Source organism: Triticum dicoccoides, chromosome 1B (assembly GCF_002162155.2).
Source record: "Triticum dicoccoides isolate Atlit2015 ecotype Zavitan chromosome 1B, WEW_v2.0, whole genome shotgun sequence".
Classification (NCBI taxonomy): Eukaryota; Viridiplantae; Streptophyta; class Magnoliopsida; order Poales; family Poaceae; genus Triticum; species Triticum dicoccoides.
Window position 1 is genome coordinate 48,089,897 of NC_041381.1, and position 18,722 is coordinate 48,108,618.

An 18,722-nucleotide genomic window follows, 5' to 3' on the forward strand; every position below is an offset into this window, starting at 1 on the left:
ACATTTTTTAGAGAAAAATGTGAGAGATCTCCGGACAACCTCGCCTGCAGTCACTGTTGCACCACCCTCTGTCTAGCAGGAGCCACCTCACAGCACCTGCCAGCAGGCATGACATGGCACATTCACAAGAGTCGTCGTGCATAGCACTTGCCGAGCCGGATCAAATCCGGTCCGGAGTTGGTGAGCGTCCCATACCACCATCTCTAGATCTTACCGTCGGGTCATCCACAGTGGGAGTAATTTCAGCAGTAGTATAAGGATCAACTCGGCAAATTTGTTTATGTGGCAATGATTTAATGAGGAGAGAAACGAATTGAGTAACATAGGTAGTTACTAGGCGAATTCTGAACCACGACACTGTATAGTAACTGTGCGGTTCAGACCGAGCAGGCTCTCCTCCCGACGCCTCCTCCCGCCGCCGCCGGCCGCCTGGCGCGCGCGCCCCAGCCCGCTCCGCCCCCCTCTCTCCCCCTTCCCGTCCCGCCGCCTCCGCCATCTCCCCGGAAGGCGGCCTGGGCGCCGCGCCCTCCTTTCCCCTCGTCCACCCTCCTCCTTCCCTCCTCCTCGACGTCGTCGACGGTCGACCCCGGATTTGGTTGGGTGGTGTCGGCGGTGGAGGGTCCTCCCGCTCCCGCGCGTGCTCCTCCTTCCCGAGGTGGGGGGAGGTGGCGGTGGTGCTTGGCCGGTGGCGGTCCGGCGTCCTGGTGGCGGCGGCCGGCGGCGCGCGCAGTGGTGGTGCCTCCACTTTGCGGCGGGGCGGTCTAGTGGTGCTGGGCGGTCTGCAGCGCGACCACGACCCAAATCTGGGCCCGTAGGGCCCCATCTATGTCCTTGCGGGCCGGCTCCTGCGCGACGACGACGCCCTTTGTGTAGGGAGGCAGGGGAGTGGCTTGGATAGGGGCGGCGATGCCGACGGCATGCCGGCTGCAGCGCGTAGGTGGGAGCTGTCCGGGCCTTCGAGCGCCCGACCGTGTCTGTGGGGCCATGGGCCTGGTAGGCTCCTGCCATTGCGTCCCGTCGGCTATCGTCGTGGACGGTGGAAGTGGAGCCCTCCCGCGTGCCGACGGTGTTGCTGCCCTAGTCTTGAATCCTGGTGCCGTGGTGAGACAGCGTGGGAAACTTGATGACGATGTTGGCGCAGGGTGGTGCTCGGTTTGATGGCGAGCTCCGGAGTGCCTGAGGTGAAGGTTGGGATCGGGAGAAATCCCTGTTGGCTTGGCCGACACCGACGTCGTGGCGCCTGAGGGTGCCATCGGATCTTCCTGGAGAGCGTCGGGACTACCCTTCCTCTCTCCTCGCCGTGTACCGGGGGAAACCCTTGGCAGCAGCGTCATCATCGTCGCGTTCCTTCTTGTAGGTGTTGTTTGGTACTGGCGCTTCGGAGTCTTGAAGCTTGGTGGGTGATCTTCGGTGGACGCAACAGTCGCGAGGCTTCGCTGTTTTTGTCGATCCGCCGTTATCAGCATCTTTTTTCTTTTGTATTTTCTCTTTCATTTCTTTTGGGCGTCACTGTGTTGCTTCCGGCCTAGCACCTATCGTTGGTGTGTCTCGGATGGTTGCTTTCTAATACTCCCTCCATTCCGAATTACTTGTCGCAGAAATGAATGTATCTAGAACTAAAAAGTGTCTAGATACATCCATTTCTACGACAAGTAATTCCGAACGGAGGGAGTACAAAGCAGGGGATACCCTTTTTCCTTACATAGCTAGTTCTCATACTATGAGTAACATCACATATGCCCAGACAAGATGATTCTACAAGCTAATAAATGAAGTGTTGTATGACATCACAAATATGTTACTCTCCACTCTGGGGGTAGTAATATAGACTAGTAACATATACATGTTATTAGTCGAAGTTACTTCCCACTGTGAGTAGTCTGGTACTCAATTCTCTTTTCTTAATTTAATTCTATGTCGCTTCTCGTTGACTGCATGATACTAGCTACAATGCTCCTGGGCAACCTTAAATGCCTCACGACAACTAGTTTGCAAAAGAAAAACACCATGTACACAATAATGGAGCACAAGCAATTTAAGGTACGCTGACATAGCAACTACGTGGATATTGTTTGGTTCGAATGAGTGTACCGATGCAATGAAGAACAAAAAGACTGCGTTTGAGAACCGAAATGTCCACACACACACCCCTTTTTTTAAGGGGTGCCTGCAACAACCCAAAAGCAGCTATCGCCCCCGGCCTAGCACTGCGCCCTCCACATCCACTGGATGTGACTGGGGGGCGACTAGAATAGAAGATGTGCTTCAGGTGAAAGAATAGAAAAAACAATCTGGGCCTTCCGATCGAAGATAGACACTATAGATTACAGCGGAGCGATCTGCACGGACAATTAGCAAAATGGTTCCTCGGTTCAGGTTAATTTACGTCCGACATCCTTCTCCTCCAAGCGCGATCCCCTCCCCTCATCAGCGGCAACAGCCCTCCTGGATCAACCCCCTGTCGCCGATCTCCTCTAGCTTGCCGAGGATGATGCCGGCGGTCTAGATCTGGTGCCCAGTTAGCGAGTAAGCCCAGTTTAGCTGTTGTTCTATCTCCTCTCAGATGGCTCCTACCTGCTCGTCGACTGCGGTCGGCCTGCCCCGAAAGACCTCACCTTGTGCTGCCATGCGACGTCGGGGGAACAAGCTCGCCCCAGTACTGTGCTCGGACGTCCAGAGCACTACCTCCCCTCATCCTTTGTCCTGCCCAGCCCCACCATTCTCCACCTTGCCCCCCAACCCCCGCGCGCCTAGCTCCGCCATCTGCCATTCTGTCGACGGCGGAGAAGAAAACTTCAGACTTCAGGTATGATTTTCGATGTTACGACCTCGTGTTCTGTTGTGTGGGAAAATCGATTTGGCTCTAATCCATCATTCCGTTTATGCTAATTTTGCGCGGAGTCTTCTAGAAGTATATTACCAATCTACCATGCTTTATATATATCCATGAATGACCTGAGTATACATTTGTAAATGCATATAGCCCAATGCATCTGCACATTCTATGGAAATTCTCAGTCGTGTCTTAACAGGATGGGAACACTGTCATGGTGAAGGGTGTTACTCATGTTTCCATTACTAATATACTCTGAATAAATGTACCCTGAATTTATTTATTTATTGCTATGTGCAATCCACTTTGATCTGTTATCCTCTTAGATTAGTTATCTTACACTACTTTATCGATGCTCCATCTGTTAAGAGTCGACTTAACTTGAAATTAGTTCTATTGGTACAAGAAGTTAATTTCAGCCCAACATACTGAATTTTTAGACGTAAGAAAATGCTGTATTTGCTAGTATTAATGACAATGTAGCGATTTCATATGCCCACTGACCATGATGTTCCTCATACTCCATTAGAGATGGCTAGGTCATAATACTACGCACATCGGTATTTCAGAAATTTACACAAAATCACAGAAAAATCGTTTGCCTTTGCTGCTGGACCTCATTATTAAGGGGGATACAGCAATATGAAGCATTAAAGGTCATATGTTGGAGTGTGCATCATAGTACAGAGTAGGGGAAACTGGAATTCTGTTTTCAGCAGGAAACAGAACATGTAGAAACGGGCTGAATGTAGGACAGAAAAACTAAAAAGATAGTGTGCACCTGCTGAAAACTTTTCACAGAAGAAACTCTAAAGATGAGCATTCTTGAGCATAATATACCTTTAAGACTAGATGCAGCAATACAAAGGATGAAGCATCCGGTTTGTAATGTTTCCGAGTATTTTGTCTGAAACATGTTACCAACTTCAGAACTTCTGGGACAAGTAGCATTCTGTTCTAGCTACAACTTCTGTGACACTGCACTTTTTTCATTTTGAAGTAACCTCTTCCAAGTTATTGTAGCTACAATCTGAAGCATCTTCCAAATAAGTTGAAGAGGTTGAATCCTTGTTTGGTGTGGTATGGGTTGCGCGGAAATGCAGCTTGTACGTTTAGTTATGCTTGATTAAAATATTTTCCGTATTTTTCTATTTCATGCCCGGTGGTGTAAACTATAGAAGTTTCCTCATATTTGTAGATGGATGATGACGTGACATCTGGAAGCATAAGGACTAGAGATGGAGAGAAGAAGCGTTTAGCAAAGATAATTTTAATTATTCCCTTGCAATCGCAAGAATTTATCTGCAAGATAATTTCAATTATTTTGTTAAGCATACACCGACACATATCTGTGCTCAACTGAATCGTGTTTGTTTGGTGTGATCTCTCCCAGTACATGAAGCTCGATGAGCAAGAAGCGGCGGAACTGGAGGGAAAAGCTATAGCTTCTCGGTCATGTACCCTCAAGATAGTAAAGCTGATGCAATTATTAATGGCAATGCTTGTTGAGATATGATTATATTAGTCCTTTATAACTAAGAGTTAGTCTTGCTGGCCAAGTACTAAAAAGATCCTCTTATGTATCACTTGATATGTATGCGAGTCTCTTGTTCCAGTTTGGCATGTCATGTAACATTTGACATGCATGTGGCCCAGAGTGGACCCAGAAAATGGAATACCTTGCTGAAATCCATTTTCACCAGTATATTCATATGTGGTTGTGTATTGCCAGATAAAGTTAACGTTGGCTTCAATTTAATATGCATAATTTTTACAAAGGAAACCATTTCTTTTCTTGTTTAATTGCTGGGTTATTCCCTATTTATCCAGATCTATGGTCATCTTATTTTACTTTTCATTTTGATAATCGTATTAAACTTCCAAAGTTCATATTTTGTGTTCTGTTCTGTTTCGGATGGTCCACTTTGTCATGTACTCAAAGACATGCAACGCTGTGAAGATTTGGAAACGGATGAAAAACTTGAGGTTGTTTCATAAAATGCACAATAAGTGGGAACAGACCACTCCTTCAGAATCTGTACCATCGATCTGTAATCTGACGGCTCAAGTTGCATTTTTCTAGTTTTGCACCTGAACATCATTTTCTATTGTAGTCGTTACTCCAACCCAAGTCCTTTGTTTTTAGTACGAAGTCCTGGGAAAAAATAATCGCCTTGACTACAAGTTGTATCCCGCACACATACGTGATGAGCCCGCCTTGTTTCTGACCCCTCTCATTCCATCAGCATAGGATCAAGACCCTAACTTACTCTTCTCTCTCTTTCTCATGTACTTCAGTCGGAGTCATCACGCTACTAGTCTCAACAAAAGATCTCGGTTGGCTGCTTGGGATGCTCCGGAAAGCAATATATTTCGGTGTGCTAGCTCGGAGACGTTAATAGGAGTTAATTCATTGAAAGCATTTTCCTCTTCCGTATCAGACCTAAAACATATGTCGTAGCTAACTTTGCAGACATGCATTACCACTGCACATACATACATTTCTTTCTTGGGAAATTTTGCACGTGAATGACTTGTCCTTTTCATATCCAAACAATAAGGAACAAAGATACTTTTGTGTGCAAAGTATACTATATTTTACAAGAATAAACCTTTTTTGATAAAAAGAAGTGTTGTTTGTTTATATCATTGTATCAGGAAAACTGCTTTTGGAGCTTGGCCTCCATGGAGGCCTCCAAATTCAAATTTTATTATTGTATGCATGAAGGTATAATACACATGTGTGTTAATTTTCAGGGCAAACTATGTTGAAATGATGGCTGTACAAAAAAATCAGAGGGTTTTTTAGCAGAAAATCTGAGGTTTTCTAACACATGATACTATTTATCCTCCTAGGCCACGAATTTGTCTTCTTTGTATATATGTCATTTCAAGGTATTTCATCCTAAAAATTTACATAAATACATATGACATCCTTGTTTATTTGCACAATATTTTTTTCAGACTTTGTTTAAACCAGAAAGTTTGAATTTTGATTTTCCGGGCTCCTGGGAGCTCGGTCACCAAAACATCGTTCTCATTTATCAGACCAATACCACAAGACAATATATAGTTCAATGTACGCCTAGATTGTACAAATTGCTAAGTAAATATGCAATTTTTCGACTAATTTAATCCATAAGTAGATAACTAGCATGGCATTGACAGAACTAACAACATACTAGTACTGGTTTAAACAAGCACGTACTACGCAAACGGTAGACAAATCTACATATGATGCTAGCACTGCTAATACAAAAATTATCAGGAGATGGATAAACGCGTTATACCCTCCAGTAGGCCATGCAGAAGCCGCCGTGGCAGTGGCAACAGCAGCAGCGTCCTCAGCGGCCTTCTTGTCGGCCTCGGTCTTCTCGGCGACGGCACGTTCGGTGTCCCTGAACATGGTGACAACGGAGACGACGCAGACTAGAGGAAGTAGTGGATCGGAGGTGAGCAGTCGTGTAGTCGCTTCCCAAAAACCTATTCGTCTCTCTCCCGTACAGGAACCAGAGAGACGGGGTTTCGGCGACCTGCTCTCCCGTCGACCGTGTACGCGGCGGACGGGATGGAGTCACCGGCGGCAGCAACAGCAAAGGAACAACGGTGGGCGGTTCGTGTGGAGCAGATGTGATCTGATCGTGGCGGCTAGGGTTAGGAGACACCGAACACTTATATAGACGCAACCGCGTGGAGAGACGTGGGCTCGACCCACGTCCGAGTTCGTGACAGCCCACGATCCGACGTCTCAGATCGTGGCCTTGCTGTCAGAAACTCCCTGTTAGTGACTGGCAAAAATAAGCGCATAGGTGTGAGCTCGGCTCGGCTCATTCCCGCAACCAGCGGCGCGGCGCGTCATGGCGGGCGGCAAAGGAGGAGCGCGTGAGGGCCTCTTCTCTTCTCAAGCTCCAATAACATGTAGAAGAGCCACCCTTATAAGGAGGTCCAACTCCTCTTCCACTTCCGGGGTGGGACTAAACTTCCCGCCTCCACCTAGTGCCAATAAACCCACATGGGCCCTTAGAGATTTTTCAGAAATTACTATATGGGCTTAAGGCCCATCTCAAATTTCAGCAATCCCCCACCAGATCTCAAGGGCTCATTGTGTCCTCTGTTCCAATTGTTGTTTCGATATACTAGTGTTTCAGTGAAGACCTGTTAAGGTTGAGCTTCACCTAGAGCAAGTAGCTACACTCCTTCACAGCTGAACAATGGACTATGCCTTGAATTGTTAGTTTGGCGTAAAGAAGCTTCACCACATGTCTTACTAGTACTGGGCTGCCGAAGGCTGACCCCTCGGGTGGAGCATATAAGTCACGCTCCTGGCCTATTCATGAGCTTACTAGAGATCACCCGAATCTCATAGACTGTGACTAGCAGTCAAGCTCACATAGGTGTGTTCCTTCAAAGATCGCTCTGTAGGATAGCATCTTGCTTACATAAGCTTTGGAACACATTAAGACAATAGTCATCCTACCATACAGTATTGAGAGTATTGCATCTCCAACGGAGTGGGTTAATATAGTTAGTCTCCTCAGTTCACCACTAGCTTGTTTTCCCAGGTCCTATTTCACGGGATCTCCGATCACATAGGTTGGGATACCACCATGGCAACTCATGTGGGTCTCATACCCATCTCCCTCGATGCACTATCTATCACAACACGCGATAGCCCTTTCGTAAAAGGATCTGCCAGATTCTTAGCCGTATGGACATAGTCCAACGCTATCACTCCGGAGTTTCTTAATTTTCTGACAACCTTTAATCTCATTCTTATGTGTTTGTTGGACTTCATGTTGTCCTTTGAACTCTTCACCTTGGTGATGACAGTCTGATTATCACAGTTCATAAGGATAGCCGGAACCGGTTTATCAACCAATGGCAAGTCCATCAAAAGATCTCGAAGCCATCCTGCTTCAACACCAGAAGTGTCTAATGCTGTTAATTCTGCTTCCATTGTCAATCTCGTTAAGATCGTTTGCTTGCAAGACTTCCAGGAAACAGCGCCACCTCCAAGAGTAAACATATACCCAGTTGTGGCCTTCATCTCATCAGCATCAGAGATCCAATTCGCATCACTATACCCTTCAAGTACCGACAGGTCTCCGGTATAGTGAGGTCCATAGTTCATAGTACCTTTCGGATAGCGCATAACTCCTTCAACAGCATGCCAATGTACATCACCCGGTTTGGAAACAAACCGGCTTAGTTTGCTCACAGCAAACGCGATGTCAGGCCTCGTTGCGCTCGCTAGGTACATCAGTGAACCAATGATTTGAGAGTATCTCAATTGATCTTTAGCCATGCCTTTGGACTTTCGAATCAACACGCTAGGATCATATGGTGTTTGAGATGGTGTGCAGTCCGAATATCCAAAACGACTCAACACCTTCTCAACATAGTGAGATTGCAGAAGTGTGATCCCACCCTCATTATCTCTCAGTAGCTTGATGTTCAAGATAACATCAGCCACACCAAGGTCTTTCATCTCAAAGTTCTGAGATAGAAACAATTTGACCTCCTCAATGACTTTGAGTTTTGTTCCGAATATCAGTTTGTCATCAACATACAAGCACATTATAACTCCTTCGCCCCCACCATGGTGATAGTATACACATTTGTCAGCCTCATTAACAACGAAACCAATAGATGGTCAGAGTTGTATTGAACTTATCATGCCATTGCTTAGGTGCTTGCTTCAGGCCATATAAAGATTTCAACAACTTACACACCGTCCTTTCCTGACCATCTATCACAAAGCCATCTGGCTGTTGCATATAGATTTCCTCATTTAGCTCTCCATTCAGAAAAGCCGTCTTAACATCCATTTGATGGACGAGAAGACCATGCGAGGCCGCCAACGAGTGTAATACTCGAATGGTGGTCAATCTAGCCACAGGTGAATAAGTATCGAAGAAATCTTCCTCTTCTTTCTGGTCATAGCCCTTGGCCACAAGCCTAGCCTTGTACTTTTCAATCGTACCATCGGGCCTAAGCTTTTTCTTGAACACCCACTTACATCCCAATGGTTTACAACCATAGGGACGCTCAGTGATCTCCCATGTCCCGTTAGCCATGATGGAAACCATCTCGCTACGGACCGCATCCTTTCAGTAGTCAGCTTCTGGAGAGGCATACGCTTCTGAAATAGAAGTAGGAGTATCATCCACGAGGTACACGAAGAAATCATCACCAAAGGTCTTTGCAGTCCTTTATCTCTTGCCCCTACCAAGGGTTTCCTCGTCATCCTCCTCAGGATTTTCATCATGTGTTCGTTCATAGTATTCCATAGGAATGGCAGGCTCAGGAGTCTCCTCAGATTCCTGTCTAGAAGTGCTTTGCATATCTCTCATAGGAAAAATATCCTCAAAGAATGTAGCATCCTTAGAATCCATAATTGTACCGACCTTCTGGTCAGGTACCTCAGATTTCACTACTAGAAATATCTAGCCAACACTATTCTTAGCGTAGCCCAAATTAACACAGTCCACAGTCTTGGGTCCAAGCTTACGCTTTTTGGGGATCGACACGTTGACTTTCGCCAAACAGCCCCAAGTACGCAAGTACGAGAGTGTTGTCCTTCTCTTTGCCCATTTCTCATAGGGAGTGATCTCATTATCCTTTATCAGAACTTTATTCAGGACATGACATGCCGTCAATATAGCCTCCCCCCACCATGCCTTGGATAAACCCGATGTATCTAACATGGCGTTAACTAGATCAGTTAGAGTACGGTTTTTCTGCTCGGCTACCCCTTTTGACTGGGGAGAATAGGGAGGCGTCCTCTCATGAATAATGTCGTGTTCCGCACAGAAGGAATTAAACTCACTCGAGAAGTACTCTCCACCACGAGCTGACCGGACTCGTTTAATTTTCTTTTCAAGTTGATTCTCAACTTCTGCCTTATAGATTTTAAAGTAGTGTAGAGCCTCATCTTTAGTATTTAACAGATACACATAGCAATATCTAGTGGAATCATCTATCAATGTCATGAAGTATTTCTTTCCACCTTTACTCAACACACCATTCATCTCACAAAGATCAGAATGTATGAGTTCTAATGGTGTGAAGTGTCTCTCCTCCACAGCCTTGTGAGGCTGGCGAGGTTGCTTAGCTTGCACACATGACAGGCACTTAGAACCTTTGGCTAAAGTGAAACTCGGGATTAAATCCAACTTAGCTAACCGCGTCATAACACCGAAACTTATGTGACAAAGACGTGAATGCCAAAACTCAGATTCATTAACACTCGAATGAATATGGTTCACGACTTTATTATAGAAATCTGTGAGGGAAAGGCGGAATATCCCTCCGCTCTCATAACCTTTTCCAACAAATAGTCCATACTTAGTAACAACTAATTCATTAGACTCAAATACCAACTTAAACCCTTCTCTACATAGAAGGGAGCCACTAACGAGGTTCTTCTTGATGGCGGGGACATGCTGCACGTTCTTCAGCTGCACGATCCTCCCCGAAGTAAACTTTAGATCGACCGTGCCAACACCATGAACAGAAGCATTTGCTCCATTCCCCATCAATACGGACCCGTGGCCTGTGACCTGGTAAGAAGAGAACGATGAAATGTCAGCACACACATGAACACCTGCACCTGTATCCACCCACTAATCGGTAAGCTGAAACACTGAAAAAAGAGTAAATAAATTACCGTACCCAGATGCACCATTCTCATTGTTGCCCACAATCATGTTGACGGACTTGGAGTCTTGTCCTGACTTCTTAAACTTGTTTGGGCACTTTGTTGGCCCAATGTTCAGACGAACCACAAGTAAAGCAGCCCTCATCCTTCTTGTTCTTCTTGAAGGTCTTCTTACCCTTCTTATTGAAGTCGGTATTCTGTTGGACACCGTTCTTTCCCTTGAACTTGTGGGAGTTGAAGTTCCTCTGGTTCACCATGTTGGCAACAGAAGTCCCTTCAGCCCCTTTTCCGTGCGAGTCCTTTGCCCTCGAATTCTGCTCAACACTCAGATGGCCAATGACATCCTCCACAGAGAATTCACGCCTCTGATGTTTCAGAGTGGTGGCAAAGTTCCTCCAGGAATTGGGGAGCTTAGCGACTATGCAGCCCACGACAAACTTGCCCGGTAACTCGCACTTCAGAAGCTCAAGCTCCTTAACAATGCATATTATCTCATGAGCCTGCTCCAGTACAGGACGGTTCTCAACCATCTTGTAATCGTGAAACTGCTCTATAATATACATCTCGCTCCCTGCATCGGCAGCCCTGAACTTAGATTCGAGCGCCTCCCACAAGTCCTTGGTGACATCACTAGTAGAAAAAGGGCCTATTGTCCTGGTTCATAAGGGCCTTTAGTCCCAGTTCTGGAACCGGGACTAAAGGGTCATTACTAAAGCCTCACCATTTAGTCCCGGTTCTTACACGAACCGGGACTAAAGGTCGTCCACGTGGCCGCTGCCTAGAAGTCCTGGTAACACCAACCGGTACTAAAGGAAATTTTATGATTTTTTTTGAATTTTCTTTTTGAATTTTTTTTGATTTTTTTGGTTTTCAAATTTCTGAATTATTTTAACCTCGAATCTCTAATCACCCCTCATCACTGCTCAATTTAACCTCTAATCTCTAATCACCCCTCATCATTCCAAATCATCTAACTTCCCGGACGGTCATCCATCCTCTCACTACTCTAGCCTGAGCACGCTTAACTTCCGGGTTCTATTCTCCCTCGTCTCACTACTCCAGCCTGAGCACGCTTAACTTCCGGGTTCTATTCTCCCTCGTTTCCAAGTCTGCACTTGTTGTTTTCCTGACAATAGTAAGATGTCAATCCTATTAACCCTTAGGAATTTAGCTTGAGCATGAAGTCACACATTTCACTGTTTGAGTTTGAAACTATTGTTCTAAAAAACAATAATTATTTAGTAACACTAATATTTCTTGAATAAGTAGTTTGACCATAGTTTGACCACAATTTGACCAGATTTGACCAAAATTCAAAAAAAACTAAAATAATTATTTAGTAACACTAATATTTCTTGAATAATTAGTTTGACCACAGTTTGACCACAGTTTGACCATAGTTTGACCACAGTTTGACCAGATTTGACCAAAATTCAAAAAAACTAAAATAATTATTTAGTAACACTAATATTCTTAAATAATTATTTAGTAAAACTAATACTTCTTGGATAAGTAGTTTGACCAGATTTAATATAAATTCAAAAATAACTGAAATTTGAGCATAATTTTTTTCCTTTTAGAATTTGAGGATTATAAAAATTTGCAAACAGGTCGTAGCTAAACAAAATTAGATGCGGATTTTCATGCTGAACATTTTCATATATTATACATTTTCTCTGACATCGTATGCAAAAGTTATAGCCGTTTTACATTTTCCCTACACTTTTTGCAAAACATGTCCAAATTTAAGTTTTTAAATTCTCCTAACTAGTACATGTAGTAACATAACTACATCTCAAAGGATTTTAATTTTTGAAATTTTATCATTTTCTTTTGCTTTTTACAAAACTGAAAAGGAGATCCAAGGCGGGGGGGGGGTACAGTTTGAATATGGGACCTTTAGTACTGGTTCGTGCCATGAACCGGTACTAATGCCTCAAACCCCATTAGTACCGGTTCGTGGCATGAACCGGTACTAAAGGTTAGACCTTTAGTACCGGTTCGTGCCACGAACCGGTACTAATGGGCATCACACCCTTTAGTCCCGGTTCGTGGCACCAACCGTGGCACCAACCGGGACTAAAGGTCCCATTTGAACCGGGACTAATGCCTTTACCGCATGAACCGGGACCAATGCTCACATTAGTCCCGATTCATGACTGAACCGGGACTAATGGACTTATCTGTCCCGAACGAAAGCCCTGTTTTCTATGCACATGTAAATATGCGTCGACCAGTTTATCTTCGATCACGCTAAGAACTGCTCCGAGAAACACAGTGGTTGCCTCCCTAAACGCCTTCTACTGTTCAGGAGCAATCGTTCTCGTGGAGACACTGGTGACCCAAAACACGTTCATAGCCGTGAGCCATAAAGTGGTCTTTGTCTGCCAATGCTTAAAATACGTACCGGTAAACTTATCCGGTTTCAGTGCTGCGACAAAGCCACTGGCCAAAAAATTCCTACACATAATAGGTTTTTGGATTGCTAAGTAAATAGGCAATTTTTTGACTAATTTAATCCATAAGTAGATAACTAGCATGGCATTGACAAAACTAACAACATACTGGTACTGGTTTAAACAAGCACATACTACGCAAACAGTAGACAAATCTACATATGATGCTAGCACTGCTAATACAGAAATTATCAGGAGAGGGATAAACGCGTTATACCCTCCAGTAGGCCATGCAGAAGCCGCCGTGGCAGTGGCAGCAGCAGCAACGTCCTCGCCAGCCTTCTTGTAGGCCTCGGTCTTCTCGGCGGCGGCACGTTCGGCGTCTCTGCACATGGTGACAACGGAGATGACGCAGACATAGAGGAAGTAGTGGATCAGAGGCGAGCAGTCGCATAGTCGCTTCCCAAAAATCTATTCATTTCTCTCCCGTACAGGAACCAGCAAGACGGGGTTTCGGAGACCTGCTCTCCCATCGACCGTGTACGTGGCGGACAGGATGGAGTCACCGGTGGCAGCAGCAGCAAAGGAACGACGGTGGGTGGTTCGCGTGGAGCAGATGTGATCTGATCGTGGCGGCTAGGGTTAGGAGACACCACACACTTATATAGACGCAGCCGCGTGGAGAGACATGGGCTCGACCCACGTCCGAGTCTGTGACAGCCCATGATCCGACGTCTCAGATCGTGGCCCTGCTGTCAGAAACTCTCCGTTAGTGACTGGCAAAAATAAGTGCATAGGTGTGAGCTCGGCTCGGCTCATTCCCGCAACCTGCGGCGAGGCGGGCGGCGGAGGAGGAGCGCGCGAGGGCCTCTTCTCTTCTCAAGCTCCAATAGCATGTAGAAGAGCCATCCTTATAAGGAGGTCCAACTCCTCTTCCATTTCCGTGGTGGGACTAAACTTCCCACCTCCACCTAGTGCCAATAAACCCACATGGGCCCTTAGAGATTTTTCAGAAATTGCTATATGGGCTTAAGGCCCATCTCAAATTTCAGCACAAATGAGTAGGAAAATAACAATATGCACCAAAAGAGTTCACAACAATTGGAATAATATCCCCAACACCGCCGAAAAAAGAAAACTAGGGTTGTGGAGTGCCGATCTGAAGAAACTACCTAGCCACCGATTCCACTTGTGTGCATGTTGACATAGCCATATCTCAGCCTTCCAAACACTGAGGCAAAGACCAATCATGCATTCGAAGAAGATAAAATTCTCGTTGAATACTATCTTATAGCCATCACGACCAACAAAGTTCACCTTTCCTAACCATGATCTGAGACCTTAATTAGTGTTGCACTAATACCACACGTCGAGTAATCCAACATATTTTCAATGTTGTGAGGTGGATATGAATTAGACACCACCTCAATGATAGGCCATACATATAGCAAACCAGAACAAAATAAATGGTTAAGTCTGGTTCTTGTGCTAGAATCACAATTTTTTTGAAAATTCTTTGAGGGACTTTTAATTTTTAAAGTTGCATGTTGAGAATGATGTTGAATGGGATGGAAACAGGATGATGACCTCCTGGGGTTTTTGTTTCATGATGTGTAAATATAGCACATGGTCATACCATATCACCATACTAGTATTCGGAAAAGTCACTCCACTCTTTTTTCAGAGAAAAATGTGAGAGATCTCTGGACAACCTTGCCAGGAGTCACCGTTGCACCACTTTCGATCTAGCAGCAACAGACATGACTTATTGCCTTTATAGGAGCCACTGCGCAGCACCTACCACCTGCTAGCAGGCATGACTTAGTGCCTCCACATGAGCCACTATGCATCCACCTGCAAGTGACAAGCATGACATGGCGCATCTGCAGGAGTCATCATGCATAGCACCTACCAAGCGAGATCAAATCCAATGCGGAGATGGTGGGTGTCCCATACCACCACCGGCCTACGACCTGCCAACTCTAGATCCGACCGTCGGGTTGTGCACACAGCCACAGTGCCGCAGCTGTTGAAAAACCAGCGCCGCAATCCTAATTCCCAAACTCATCCATCTCCATCAGATGAGGAGGACTACCATTGTACCATGCAGCCCATACGACAAAGCCGCACAGCCTCCCGCCGTCGGGGAGTCGCAGCGAGATAGCCACCAGCATCCCATACCACGGCCGGCCTACGACATGCCATCTTCAGCTCCGGCCGTTGGGTCATCAACACGGTCACCCAGTGGTGGAAATAGAGCAAGGCCGAGTGGGCCGTTGCCTCCCAGCCCATGCAATTTTCTCTAAGGTTACCTACTTTTGGGACATGTAAAGCAAGCCCAATACTTATTTCTTTCAGCTGACCCACCCAGATTTTGGGCCAAGCTCCGCCACTGCGGCCACGGTGTAGCCGATGTCGAAAAACCAGGGTCGTTGCCCTAATCACAGCACTCGTCTATCGCCATCAGATGAGGATGGCCGGCACAACGACGTGCCGCCCCATATGAAAAAGTCGCACACCCGCCGCCACCAGAGACTCGTAGCGAGATAGCCACCAAAGACGCAGATAGATCGGAAGCCGCCCAAAATTTGACACGCCTAGCCAAATTCCTCACCTCCATAGCCCATGGCTATTTTGGCGAGAGCCGCCGCCCTGGACATTGTGTTGTCACGGGAGTCACTGCATCACCAACACGCCATTGTGCCTCCTAATACGTTCCAGATGCAGGAGATGATCAAGGCCGCCGTCCTGACTCACCACGTGGGAAACACACAAGAATACACAGAAAAGACACCCACAAAGAGATGATCAAGGCCGCCGTCCTGACTCACCACGTGGCGAACACACATGAATAAACAGAGAAGACACCCACAAAGATGGCTTGTCCATTGTAAATACCACGGGGACTAGATCCCCACCACCCCCTCGTTATTCGCGCTCTTTTGGTGGTCTTTCCTTATAAATAGACCTGACCAGGTCTTTCTTCATTCTCCCCCTTCGTCTTCTTCTTCCTCTCGCACCCCCACTGTCGCTCGAGCTCCGCCGCCGCCGCAGCGCATGTCGTTGATACGTCTCCAACTTATCTATAATTTTTGATTACTCCATGCAACTTTGTCTACTGTTTTGGACTATATTGGGCTTTATTTTCCACTTTTATATTATTATTGGGACTAACCTATTAACCGGAGGCCCATCCCAGAATTGTTGTTTTTTGCCTATTTCAGTATTTCGAAGAAACAGAATATCAAACGGAGTCCAAACGGAATAAAACCTTCGGGAACGTGATTTCCTCACCGAACGTGATCCGGGAGACTTGGACCCTACTCCAAGAACTGCCAGAGGTGGTCATGAGGGTGGAGGGCGCGCCTCCCTGCCTCGTGGGCCCCCTGTTGCTCCACCGACGTACTCCTTCCTCCTATATATACCTACGTACCCCCGTCAGATCAGATACGGAGCCAAAAACCTAATTCCACCGCCGCAACCTTCTGTATCGGCGAGATCCCATCTTGGGGCCTATTCTGGAGCTCCGCCGGAGAGGGCATCTACCACGGAGGGCTTCTACATCAACACCATAGCCTCTCCAATGAAGTGTGAGTAGTTTACTTCAGACCTTCGGGTCCATAGTTATTAGCTAGATGGCTTCTTCTCTCTTTTTGGATCTCAATACAATGTTCTCCCCCTCTCTTGTGGAGATCTATTCGATGTAATCTTCTTTTTGCGATGTGTTTGTTGAGACCGATGAATTGTGGGTTTATGATCCAGCTTATCTATGAACAATATTTGATTCTTCTCTGAATTCTTTTATGTATGATTGAGTTATCTTTGCATGTCTCTTCGAATTATCCGTTTGGTTTGGCCAACTAGATTGGTAGTTCTTGCATTGGGAGAAGTGTTTAGCTTTGGGTTCAATCTTGCGGTGTCCTTACCCAGTGACAGAAAGGGTTGCAAGGCACGTATTGTATTGTTGCCATTGAGGATAACAAGATGGGATTCTTATCATATTGCATGAATTTATCCCTCTACATCATGTCATCTTGCTTAAGGCGTTACTATGTTTTACTTAATACTCTAGATGCATGCTGGATAGCGGTCGATGAGTGGAGTAATAGTAGTAGATGCAGAATTGTTTCGATCTACTTGTATTGGACGTGATGCCTATATACATGATCATACCTAGATAATCTCATAATTATTCGCTTTTCTATCAATTGCTCAACAGTAATTTGTTCACCCACTGTAGAATACTAATGCTTTTGAGATAAGCCACTAGTGAAACCTATGGCCCCCGGGTCTATTCTCATCATATCAATCTCCATTACTTTATTTACTTGCTTTGTTTTTACTTTACATTTTACTTTTTACTTTGCATCTCTATATCAAAAATACCAAAAATATTATCATCTCTATCAGATCTCACCCTTGTAAGTAACCGTGAAGGGATTGACAACCCCTAATCGCGTTGGTTGCGAGTAGCTACCGTTTTGTGTAGGTACGAGGGACTCGTGCGTGATCTCCTACTGGATTGATACCTTGGTTCTCAAAAACTGAGGGAAATACTTACGCTACTTTACTGCATCATCCTCTCCTTGTTGGGGAAATCCAACGCAGTGCTCAAGAGGTAGCAAGAAGAATTTCTGGCACCGTTGCCGGGGAGTTTGCGCAAAAGTCAACCATACCAAGTACCCATCACAATCCCTATCTCTCGCATTACATTATTTGCCTCTCGTTTTCCTCTCCCCCACTTCACCCTTGCCGTTTTATTCACCCTCTCTTTCCCAATCTCCTCCTCTCTTTCTCTTTTGCCTTTTTCTCATTTGCCTTTGCTTGTGTGTTGGATTACTTGTTGCCATGGCGCAAGATAATACCAAATTATGTGATTTCTCGAATACCAATAATAATGATTTCCTTAGTACTCCGATTGCTCCTCTTAATAATGATGAGTCTTGTGAAATCAATATTGCTTTGCTGAATCTTGTTATGAAAGATCAATTCGCCGGCCTTCCTAGTGAAGATGCCGCTACTCATCTAAACAATTTTGTTGATTTGTGTGATATGCAAAAGAAGAAAGATACGGATAACAATATTGTCAAATTGAAGTTATTTCCGTTTTCACTTAGATATCATGCTAAAGTTTGGTTTTCATCTTTGCCTGAAAATAGTATTGATTCTTGGAACAAGTGCAAATATGCTTTTATCTCTAAGTATTTTCCTCCCGCTAAGATCATCACTCTTAGGAACGATATTATGAATTTTAAACAACTTGATCATGAGCATGTTTCCCAATCTTGGGAAAGAATGAAATTGATGCTTCGCAATTGCCCTACTCATGGTTTGAATTTATGGATGATCATACAAAATTTTTATGCCGGATTAAAGTTTGCTTCTAGAAATCTTTTAGACTCGGCCGCGAGAGGCACGTTTATGGAAATTACGTTAGGAGATGCTACAAAATTGCTTGACAATATTATGGATAATTATTATCAATGGCATACCGAAAGAACTTCTAGTAAAAAAGTGCATGCTATAGAGGAAATCAATGTTTTGAGTGAAAAGATGGATGAACTTATGAAGATGTTTGCTACTAAAAATACTTCTCTTGATCCCAATGATATGCCTTTATCTACTTTGATTGAGAATAATAATGAATCTATGGATGTGAATTTTGTTGGAAGGAATAGTTTTGGAAATAATGCGTATAGAGGGAATTTTAATCCTATGCCTTATCCAAGTAATCCTTCTAATAATTATGGAAATTCCTACAACAACTCTTATGGAAATTTTAATAAGATGCCCTCTGAATTTGAGAGTAGTGTTAAATAGTTTATGAATTCAC

At 45.0% G+C, this 18,722-nt stretch overlaps 1 long non-coding RNA gene across 1 annotated transcript; it reads left to right on the plus strand.

Moving 5' to 3' along the window:
- Nucleotides 1-2,242: 2,242 nt before the first annotated feature.
- Nucleotides 2,243-4,558, plus strand: LOC119318151. Its single transcript, XR_005153963.1, has 2 exons — nt 2,243-2,806; nt 4,032-4,558. It is a non-coding gene; the product is annotated as an uncharacterized LOC119318151 (long non-coding RNA).
- The last annotated feature ends 14,164 nt before the right edge of the window (nt 4,559-18,722 follow it).